At 34.3% G+C, this 12,165-nt stretch overlaps 1 pseudogene; it reads left to right on the top strand.

Moving 5' to 3' along the window:
- Positions 1–2,571: 2,571 nt before the first annotated feature.
- On the top strand, positions 2,572–6,376 carry LOC142522155 (protein BCCIP homolog; annotated as a pseudogene).
- The last annotated feature ends 5,789 nt before the right edge of the window (positions 6,377–12,165 follow it).

The raw sequence follows: 12,165 nt of genomic DNA, 5'->3' as shown, positions 1-12,165 counted from the left end.
ACATGTCCTTATATGAGCATACCCTAATTGCTCCATTCTTACTTATCAACTCCTTGATAACAAGAATGTCAGAACTCAAGTCTGATAGTACCCAACCAATTATGTTAAACGCATAGCAGCATCGCTTACATGATTCCCTAGGTATCAAATGATAGTGCCTGCAAGAACCATTCAATTATAGTTAGCGTACAGTAAGGTCCCTTCAACTCATATATCCCGATCGATTCGACACCCATTGGTATATCGAGAGTTGTCAATGAATCCATACTATGTGTCATGTTGTAGTTGCATCGATGGTGTAATCTATGAAACCCCTTTCATAATTACCACCATACTCTGATCAGAGATTTCATACTACATACACATAGGATATCCATACCCGAAGGTAAGCGGTGAATCCCCGACTACAATGCATCGACTCCTATATGTTTCGACAAAACACCCAACCTTGCCACCTGATGACCCCTTGAGAGTCGGTAAACAAGTCAAAGTGTAATTCTAGCACATAGAATCTCAATGTTGTCCCGGGTCATAAAGACTAATGGTGTATAACCATAAACTAGGACGTTTCCACTCGATAAGTGAGAACCACTTGGAAAGTCCTTTATAGAGGGTTGTTCAGTGCACTCTACCAGGAGCACCTATCTGCATGCTCGGACATCACAATGTCCCCTACCAATAAAACATGGTACTCACATCGCAGATACTAGTCTCGAACTCGAGCGGCCTATATCCTTCTTAGTGGTGGCTGAATCGACTAGGAACCGTTTAGAATATACAGTATTACAAATATGAGTTTTATGATACTCATCATATAACCATCTCATATTCTTTCTACTATTTGTTTATTCAAGGGCTTTATCTTTGCAACTAGCATGGGTATACAGATAAAGAAGTGCCAAAATGATAAATTCAAATATTATTAAAATAAAGACTGTTTATACATAGAGTTTCATTGTGAACACTCGGCCAACACTTGGCTCGACGTGCACCTACTCTAACAGATTTTGCTCAGCTGTTCCTTTCTGATTTTTTCGAGCATATTAGTGTAGGAAATGTGGGTAAGGAAGAGGAATGTTATAGGTGGTGTTAAAGGGTCATAATATACATTAAAATGGGAGTTACAAGTGAAGGAGTTGAATGGATTCAAATTGTTTCTTCTCTCCTTGTTAGCCGATTCTTTTCCTCATTTTTGCTGCATGTTTTCGTTTATTTACTAGCATGATGGATTAAAGAAGAATTAAGGTATATTATTGTGTTTGAATTCACTAATAACTAATGAATTAAAGGTGAGGAATTGTATTCACCTTAAAGGCTAATGAGGTGATTTGAATGAGGTTTACCACACATGTAACATGGGAAGATTGAACCGAAAGTGATCAACAATTTTACATGGTATAAAATTGATAAAATCTTGTATTTTAAATTCTTAAGATTTTAAATACCCATTATATACAAACCGTCGCTTCATTAAACGAAGGTTTTTTAAAAGACCGCCGATTAATATAGCGACGGTTTTAACACAACCGTCGCTAACAAACCGTCGCTTAATATAGCGACGGTTTGACACAAACCGTCGCTTAATATAGCGACGGGTTTGTAAAAACCGTCGCTTGAGGATATGACATAGTGATATTATAAGGAAACTCTACTAAATTTTTCTTAAAAAAGAACAAACATCATGTTTTTCAATGTTATACATAATCATTGACAAAAGCACAATCTACTATGAAAACAAACAACATAATTTTCTTACAATCCATCAGTCACACAACACTATTAACAAAACTTTCTCGTGTTTCACGGCTTGCATCAACCAACGTTCCTTTTATCATTAATTTGACCACTAAAAGTCAACAAATCCACAAATACATCCCCCAAGATGCAGTAAGAACAACACATTCTATAAACAACAATTTTTATTTATTTAGAAGAGCTTCATCATAATCTACAATTAAGTTTTGTAGGAAATGACTTATCAAGGCTATTCTCCACATTCTTACGACTTTCTCGATACACCTTTAAAAGAAAAAAAGAGCAAAACTGATAAAATTGGTCACACAACATACTTCATACAATATTTCGTATTTTTCTGCACCAGGAAATTCAAATTTCATGAAATATTTCAAATCACGCATCTTCAAATATCACAAAATGTAACCATCATACCATAATATTGGGAGAATTCACTTTAATTGGCAATCAATGTTATGACAATTTACACTTCAACCCTTACATACCATGATACTTCCACGCGAAGCAATATCTCATTCTCTTTAAACAACTCAAATATTTCTTGATTCACATCCTCCTCTAACAACATACTGATATAAGTAGGTTTAGAGCATTCTGTATTCCTCAAGTTCACTTCTTTCAAGGGATCTTGGGTCTCTGGCTATCGATCTTCCATTTGAGTTGGAGCTAAGATTAAATCATCCAATTGCAGCTCTACTTCTTCCTTATCTTCACATTATTTCTCATATCTTATTTCGTCCCATCAATGTTCCATAACTCCTAAGACAATCAGATCAGGTTTTCCGAGTTCCGACAAGACCTGAACACGATCAGGAGAAGTGTTCCGGGTAAATCAGGTTTTTATCCGAACCCATATATTATTAACTGGATCGGTTTTGGGTGGAAAAATTCTAACCGATTAGTCCGATCTAGTACTCGATTAAGAAATATTAAAAAGGAAAATTCAATATGGGCTTGGATGGATGTTGGCCCATTAGTAAACTCCAATGCCCGTTTCCAGAACTCCCAATTCCTAAATCGATTTTCAGATCACTCTCAAACCCTTCTGTGGTTCTTCCCTATTTTACTGAACGCCGCTCCCTTCTTCAATCTTTGGTACATAGCAAAGCAGTTAGCAACACGCCAAAACCCATCAACGATCGATTTCACCAGGACGCCGCTTCCCTTGAGAAATCTGTCGAACGATTTATTTCTTTCAGGTGATGCCTCGACGCTTTGTTATTTTTTTCTATTATTGATCATTTGATTTATTTTTTGTAGTTTATTGACTAATTATGTAGAGTGTATTGTTTAGGATGACTGCAAATTTTTTTTAATGTAACACATTTATATTTGGTGCTATTGTTATTTAATATATTAACTGAAAACCGATTTAGTTTCTAGTTTGATATTCATATCATATTGTTTTGATGTTGTTTGATTAATATTGATTTGTTTATACAACCTGGCATCTAGGTTCTTGTAAAAGTAGAATATTTTTTAATAGGTGAAGGATTAAATTTTTTTACTAGGTCAAGGGTAAACTATCATAGTATAAATTTCTCTATTTTGAGTATTTTTTAAAATAATACTTTAATATTTACAAAATATTTTTGATTTTGTTGGGTTGGTTGCTGTACGGCTGAATGAACAGAGGCTATTTGAATTTTGAACATTGGTTTGGCTGAAAAAAGTGAGTGGCATTAACTTCAAAGTTTGCAGTATTAGTTTATTATAGAGTTATGTACTTTAAATTACTTTTAAATGTGTCCCTTTGAGGCACAATGTTGGGTGCAATAATTGTCTTTGCTTGGTAGAGCGATCGAACCATGGTGCTTCAGCTGTTGTGCGGTTTAAAAGATTTGAGTTGCACCATTACCACCAGCTATAGCTTTTGGTAAAGCGGTAAACGCTCGGTCCTACAATTGGTATCAGAGGCAAGGTCACGAGTTCAATTCCCATTGATTGCAAGGAGTGCAATTATTGGGAGGGATATTGTTGGGTGCAATAATTGTCCTTACTTGGTAGAGCGATCGAACTATGGTGCTTGAGCTGCTGTGCGGTTTAAAAGATTTGAGTTTCACCATTACTACTAGCTATAGCTTTTGGTAAATCGGCAAGCGCTCGGTCCTACACAGAAGAATATTGATTTTTGAACCACCTTGTCGCTTGTCCTAAAAAGAATGTTGATGTCATAAATTCGGTATATACATCATTTGTCATTCTTTCTTGGTGAAATATCTTACCTTCTCTTTTCCTCCTGGCCTTATATTATCCAAGTTGTTAAAACAATGCCTCGGAAGCCATTGAGGTGTCATAAATCATTAAGACATCGACCGCTCAGCTTTTCTCCATTTGCTCGTTCAATGGCTATGATTGCATGTGCTAAGAAGGCCAAGAACAAGAGTCAACAAATCAAGTTAAGAAATAAAGACGTACAAAGTGCTTCTGGTAGGTTTTTCCCATAATTTTAGCTGTTTCAGCTGGTATTTTTTATTTATTATCCGTCGGCCTTTATGAAACCAACATCTGTTCCTAGGTAATGGTAAAGTTGAGCTGTCAGACAGTTCCGTGGATGAAGAATTTCAGGTTTGCTTATATTTTCACCTTCATATTACCATTGATTCCTTTCGTGGTTTATAGTAAATGATTTACAAGCAATGTGTCCTTTGAGTCGTGTGCAAATAAATAATTTGTTTGTGTGGGAAGGGAGTTGTGCAAGAAGATTTTTTCTTCTTTGATCCAAAACCTGGCGACTTCCATGGAATTAAGGTCCTGCTACAAACATATCTTGACCATAAATAGTGGGATCTTAGTGGTTTTGTCGACTTGGACTTGGGACAACCAACGGTTGGAACTGTAGTCAAGATAGAGAATGATGATGATGACGCGGTATATTCTGTTGTGACAGTTCTTAGTTTAGAAAGATACAAGGCAAGCTACCTACTTTTTGATATTCAATTTTTTGCCTTTTATTGTTCTTCTCTTGTCTCTTAAGAATTTTTGAAGCTGATCATCTGCTGCTTTTGGTGTTATGACATGTCACATAGGGTCAATTAAAAGAAGAAACAAGTGGCTTAAATTCAATATTGATTAAAGTCTTCTTAAAAAATAAAAAATAAAGAAGCATAAGCAGTTGTACGTTTGGATAGAACAGAGAAAATAGAATCACAATTTTTTTCAAAGAGAAGTTGAATCAAAAACATAATCTTAGTTTTCAATAGTGTTTTTTCAAATCTAAAAGCTCAGTCAAGCACCATTATTCTAACAAAATCATTAAAAACAACATTTTCTTTTAAGTTGGCTTCATTCACCGAGCTTGTAAAAGCCGTGCTGCAGGAGTACATCGTTGATGTCCATTAATCAACTTCAATTTAACACTTCTATTTGCAATTTAACAATTCATGGTTAATATATAATGGCTTGTTTCAGTGCCGAATAACAAATGTTTGACTGAGTTGAAGGATTACCTTCTTGAAGTCTGCCAGGGGAAGGACGTGGTAGCTAGCCTCAAATCTTTATTTGGAGAGCATGCACTGGGTGTTTGTATTATCGTTTCTCAGCGCGTGGTTAACCTTCCATCTCAGTTGTTGCCTCCCCTTTATGATGCTCTCTTTGATGAAATAGCATGGGCAACTGAAGACGAGGTTAATATGATGGTTAAGCTCAATTGAATTATTCTGTGTGTTGGCATTCAGCAATTTAGCACTTATCTTTTGTTATTTTGCTTGTTCTAGCCCACAGAGGAGCTTCGGAATTCATTCCGTTTTAAAATGTATATAGTTATAAGCAAAATATACAAGGTATATTCTCGGAGGAGTTTAATAAATAACCATTAATCGGATAAACAATTGTTGTAAATCAACAATAATTATTTTTTCTTTACTGCTAATGCCAATAGCACAAGAATGCAGACCAGAATGCAGGGAAAGCTAGAAATGGAGATGAAGTCGTGATACATATTAAACCTGAAGATGAAATTTTTCTCGAGGTACTGGAGTTCTAATTTTTCTGCAATTGCCTTTTACTCATTGATACTGGTCACCCGACCTTTTTAAAATCTTCTACAGCTTAGCTCATGGTCCTTTTGTTTTCCCTTACATGCTCAGCAGGTCACCACAAGTGAGGCAAGTACCAGTATTTGTCATCGTTTTAATTTGTGCTTAAAATTATTGCAGATTATGCATATTACGTCCAACTGATTCATTAAGTTCCCCTATTTGATTGTTTTTAGACCTTTCGTTTGTTCCATGGTTTTTTACCAAAACAGTTTTTTTATTAAATCTCATGTCAGTGCAGCTTAAAAACTATAGATTGATGGGTTTGGCCATGGTTGTTGATGCCAACAAAGTCAGCATGTTCAGAAAACAGCTGCACTCATTGATAGACGAATCGCAGTACCATGAATCCTTCCAGCAGGTTCGCAATTTTCTTGTCATTTGATTTCAGTTTCACCTTGATTTCGGGGAATCAAGAAGTGCAATCTGCTAACTTGTCATTGTCAATGATCAGAGCTGCCAGATTCAGGATTCGGTTGTATCTCCTCATCGGATTAACGAAAAGATCTTCCAGGAATAGCTGAAAATTGAGACCCGAAGGTCATTAGTGCGTACCTTGTCATTCTCTACTCGAAAGTGCTGGCTGATTGATATCATGGAGTGGCTTTGAGCCAGAAATTTTGATGTTTAATTATTATGGTTTTTTGTTTGGCATAATATTAGCTTTTTATTACTCATCATTTCAGCAGTTTGTAGGGATAACTCGTACACATTATTCGTTATAGCGACAAGTTCAATGATTCTTTAGTTTAAAGATTTCTTTAACAAGGTTTGTACTTGGCCTTTTTTAATCTCATTAGATCATATTAAATATAAAATGTTTTTCATCCCGTCACCTCTAAACTCAATTTTAGAAAAATTATTCTTAAAATATTTCATATTTTTTTATTAAGAACAATTATTTTATTCCATATATTACTTATTTTATTAATTATTAAATTATATAATAGTTTTATTAACATTAAATAATAAATATACACAAAAAAAACGGATGGATTAGCGACGGTTTTTTAGCCACGGTTTATCAACAACCGTCGCTAATGTAGCGACTGTTTTTAATAAATTGTCGCTAATATTGCTACGATGTGACTAAACCGTTGCAATGTTATGCGACGATTTCTAAAAAAACTGTCGCTTCCAAAATAAGCGACGGTTTAATATCAACCGTCTCTTTAGTAGCCACGGTTTACTGTAAACCGTCGCTATTGTAGCGACAGTTTGTAATACATTGTCGCTAATATTGCGACAGTGTGACTAAACCGTCGCATTTTTGTGCGACGATTTTATTTACAACCGTCGCTAAACAAAATTGTCGCTAATATTGCGACAGTGTGACTAAACCGTCGCATTTTTGTGCGACGATTTTATTTACAACCGTCGCTAAACAAAATAAGCGACGATTTACTAAAAATCGTCGCTTTTTTAGCAACGGTTTATCGTCAACTGTCGCTAGTGCAGCGACAGTTTTTGTGCGAGTCGCCTATATCGACAGTTGTCCAGATCGGCGACGGTTTGTCGCTAACCGTCGCTTTTAACCACAGTTATTTTCAAACGTCGCGAAAAGCAACGGTTATACACACACCGTCGCGATCTAGATCGGCGACGGTGTTATCCAAGACCGTCGCTCTTAGCGACGGTTTAACATCGTTCCGTCGCAATTAGCGACTTTTTTTATTGACTGTCGCTATGATTCTATATATACCGAGGTTGGCGAACATTTTTCTTAAGCGATATTCGCCTATCTTTGGTAGTAGCGAAACTCTATAAATTCTTCAAAGTTTCGGTTTTTTATTTTGTACTAACATTTTTTCGTATTTATTTCGTAAATTTGCTAGTCGGTGCGATCTACCAGCTTTACGTGGAACTGCATATCTTCGCGCACATCAGTTTTCAAGATTTTTTTTTCAGAAAATTTAATACATGATTTTAATTTTTGCGTAGTAGTTTATTTGTGAATTTTATGGCAGTGTTTATATACAAACCGTTGCTTCATTAAACGACGGTTTTTTAAAAAACCGTCGATTAATATAGCGACGGTTTTAACACAACCGTCGCTAACAAACAGTTGCTATATTAGAGTGACGGGTTTGTGAAAACCGTCGCTTAATATAGCGACGGTATTTATATTTTCGTCGCTTCTAGTAGCGACGGTTGACATATAAACCGCCGCTAAATGGCGACGGTGTTCATCAACTTAACCGTCACTACAACGACGGGAGTTAAGAAACCGTCGCTTTCAGAAGGTAACGTTTGTTCCAGTTACGGATTTTTAAACCAGTCGCTTTACCCTTCGCTAATATTTTTTTTTTGTATTGATACCTAATTTATTTCAAATAATAAATATAAAAGCTGAGTATTTAATTATTTATTAAAATAAGTATTAAATAATTTAATTCAATAATAAAAACATTTTATAGAAAATTAAGTAAATTTAGAATTAATTTAATAAATAGTTATATAAAAAAATTTTAAAGTAAAGAAAAAGAATAATAACAATGAATGCTACACCATCTTTGGCATGACAATCTTGGCGCAGCACCGTTGACCATCTCTAACATAGTGTTAAGGATGGTACACGTTGGAGAAGCAATAATATTTTGGACGTTGTAGCTTATATTATTGTATTATATATGCTTATACTTATATTGTTTATATTTTTATTAGAGTAGGTCTCTTGTGAAACGATCTCAAGAATCTTTATCTGTGAGACTGTCTCATGTCAACCCTACCGATATTCACAATAAAAAGTAATACTCTTAGCATAAAAAGTAATATTTTTTCATCGATGACTCAAATAAGATACCCGTCTCACAAAATACGACCCGTGAGACATTTTCACAAAATACGACCCGTGAGACCGTCTCACATAAGTTTTTGTTTTTTTTATTATATTTTTATATCTATTTATATTGTTTTTTTTCAAAATTGTTTCTTTATTTTGTGGTATCATTTATTAATTGCATTTACGTTTGTGGAATTGCATGTTTTCTTCATTTGCTTTTGTTTTTCCCTGCTTTTGCTCTTTTTCTTTGCGTTGTTCGTTTATTGTCTGCATGGTGCTGTACGAGGTCGGGCATTTTCTCTGGTTTGGCTTAAGATTCAATAAAGGCCAAGCTATAAGTCGGCTCGATAAACATCTATTATAACAAAAAGTGTATCAGTCCTTGCGATATCAATATATATCTCTAACCCCATTAACAGAAATCAGACTTTTAATAATTTCATTATTCTCTGTAGTTTCGTATGTAATAAAGATTCTCAATAAAGATGCATTGTTGTTTAACTTATATATGATCGTCTTGATTTTTCCTTGATACATCCAAAATTCTCTATGATCATCCCCATTAGACTAATTTTTAGGAGGCCTGATTGCATCATGAATCTAGACCCTTTTGGAATTGATTTTAGTTAATATAAATTTGTTTCTTTATGTGGTTTTTATTTGGTTGTTTAATAACTGGGGCTACTTATAATGCTTTCCGCATTGAAGTATTCAACGATGGTTCCATTTATTTTTCTTTCATCTCTGAAGTATCAAATGGAAGGATATTTATCCGCCTTTGTGGCTTTTGTTAAGTACATTAAACTCTTTAATTTGTACTCATTCTGCTGGATATAAATCGACACTAAGTTTGAGATGCATTTGTTAAGACACTGACTAGTTTCGTTGATTTTTTTATTTTTTTTTATTTTCAATTATCTGTTTATAATTTAGTTATTATGTTGTGGGAATGTCTTTTTGTGTGTGTGTGTTTGTGTGTGTTTTTGAAACCAACATTTTCCTTGTATTTTGAGTACATAACAGATTTATGTTATTTAATTATTTACCAGCTGCTTCACTCGAGTTTTAAAGTTCAGCAAACCGTATTTCTTGTCCCACTTATTATGGAAGGACATGGGTAAAGCTAGGGATGTAAATAATCCAAACCAAATCAAATAGTATCAGGCTTGAGTTTGGTTCGTTTAAGATTGTTTGAGGCTCGAGTTCGAGCTTCTATTGTCAGTCTCGATCTCGGTTTGTATTGAAGTTACTAAGCTCGAAAAAGCTCGAACTCGGCTCATTAAAAGCTCGTTTATCATGTTAATCAAGCCGGGCCTGAGCTTGATTCATTAATAGCTCGTTTATCATGTTTAACAAGCCTGGCTTGAGCTCGGCTCGTTAAAAGCTCGTTTATTATGTTAATCAAGCTGGGCTTGAGTTTGATTCATTAATAGCTCGTTTATCATGTTTAACAAGCCTGGCTTGAGCTCAGCTCGTTTTCGAGCTCGCAAAGCTTAGAATTGAGCTTGAGTTTGAGCTTGTTAAAAGTTAAATCTATCTATGAACTTATTTTAAATCAGACATAAAAATATAAATTCATTCATAAATAACAAAAACGACAAAAATAACAACTAAAAAAAAATAAACTCATTATATTATTGAACATCCCAAAATAATATATCCAGTATCCAGATAACAAATATTTGTTATACACTGATATCACCATATAAATAACATTGCAATAATTTCACTTCTTTAATACTTCATTCGATGTGTTCCAATATTTTTTAATTAATATAAATTCATTATATTCTATTTATTATAATATTTTAGGATAATAATTGGTAAAGTTTCTCAATGTGTATATGACTTAGTGATGTAAATTTTTTGGGGGAAAAAGAATAAGTTGATGTATTTCTGCTAATTTATTATGTTTTAAAGAACATTTTAGTATAATGATATGCAAGTAAGATAAAAAATGTAATTGTGATTATGTGGTGTAAATTCATCTTTTTTTCAACTATGTTTTGTATTCAATTCCTACCATTGACATTAAACTAATATTTTTATTTGTCAACTCAACAAATGAGCCAAATTCGTACTAGTATTTTTATTTGTCAACTCAACAAATGAGCCAAATTCGAGCCGACGAGCCACCTAAACGAGTCGAGCTCGAGTTCGAGTTTATCAAACATGTTTGCGAGCCTATTATCAAACATGTTTGCGAGCTCACGAACCGAATATCCTTAGGCTTGAGCTTGTTTTGATTACATTTTCGAGCTCAAAATCGAAGCTTGGGCTTGGTTTGATATGATTAACAAACGAACTCAAACGAGCTTTTTATCGAGTCGAGCTTCGAATAGCTCGCAAACGGTTTGGTTCATTTACATCCCTAGGTAAAGCAATACTTGGCCTCTACTTCTCGCTATGTTCTGAAAATTGACTTTTATATATGAATTGGTCATGAAGATTTTGTTGGGACGTCGTATTCTCACATCCAAGACGCATCAGAAGTTTAAAAATTTTGTTCTTGGGCGTCGTGTGTTCAAAAACTATACATATGGTGTTTGGAATTATACTTTTGCGTTTTTAACACTTGGACTCCAAACTATTCCGGTGTTTAGGCGGATATAGCCCTTCTTGTAACTCCTATGAACGGTTTGCCTCCTTTGATCGCCTAATTCGATTAACGATCAGAAACTTTGTTCATCGCTTGGATTGCACTAGAAATCGCAAGCAATTTTGCATTAAGAACCTCCGAATTTCGTAAATCCGGAGATGGCACGCAGCGACGCCGGCACGGCGATGGAAGGACAAAGGGTGGCCGAAAATTTCTTCATAGAAACTCATGGTGTCCGAGACTTTCAAGGAGAAATTAGAGAGGATTTGTGAATTTTTCTTATTGATTCTTAATCAATAATTAGTTTGATTCTTAATCAACAATTAAGCAAATCTAATTTGCTTATTTGGGAAAAATTTTCTTCTCAAATTTTGGTGTTGACCGTGACTTTCATTTTCAAAAGTGGGAGGTTTTTTGTGAATTTTTCATCCTTGAAGAATACGTCTTAATCATGTATATATTGAGTGAGACTCCTAATCTAATTAGGAGCCCCTCTCCTACAAGGACTTTCCATATATCATTATATTAAAACTCTCATATAATTAATATATGATGTATTTAAAAAATTTTAATAATACATGATATATTAATATCATATACACATATTTTATGATATAAAATAGATACATGTGTATGTACATTAATTAAATTAAATAACCATTATTTAATTTATAAATTAACTAATTGATTAATTTAATTCTAAACTCCTCTAGAACATATATGAGAATTAGTGCATGTTAGTAGTCACCACTACTAGCACAATCATTTAAGTAGTAAATTTCAAATTCACAAAAAAAAATGATTCCGAACTCATTATAACGTCGATCGACGATCCGAGAACGCCGATGTACCAAGGATACAAATCTTGTTAATATAATGATTTCATTTATCAAATTTGGAACTCACCATATATGGCAGTTACCATATTTGGTAGCTACCAGTTTTGTAATCTTCTTTACTAAAATAGACAGTTCCACTCTCCTTCCTTATTT

The sequence above is a fragment of the Primulina tabacum genome, chromosome 13, assembly GCF_025594145.1.
Source record: "Primulina tabacum isolate GXHZ01 chromosome 13, ASM2559414v2, whole genome shotgun sequence".
In the NCBI taxonomy this organism is placed as follows: domain Eukaryota; kingdom Viridiplantae; phylum Streptophyta; class Magnoliopsida; order Lamiales; family Gesneriaceae; genus Primulina; species Primulina tabacum.
This window is presented reverse-complemented; position numbering and strand designations above follow the sequence as displayed.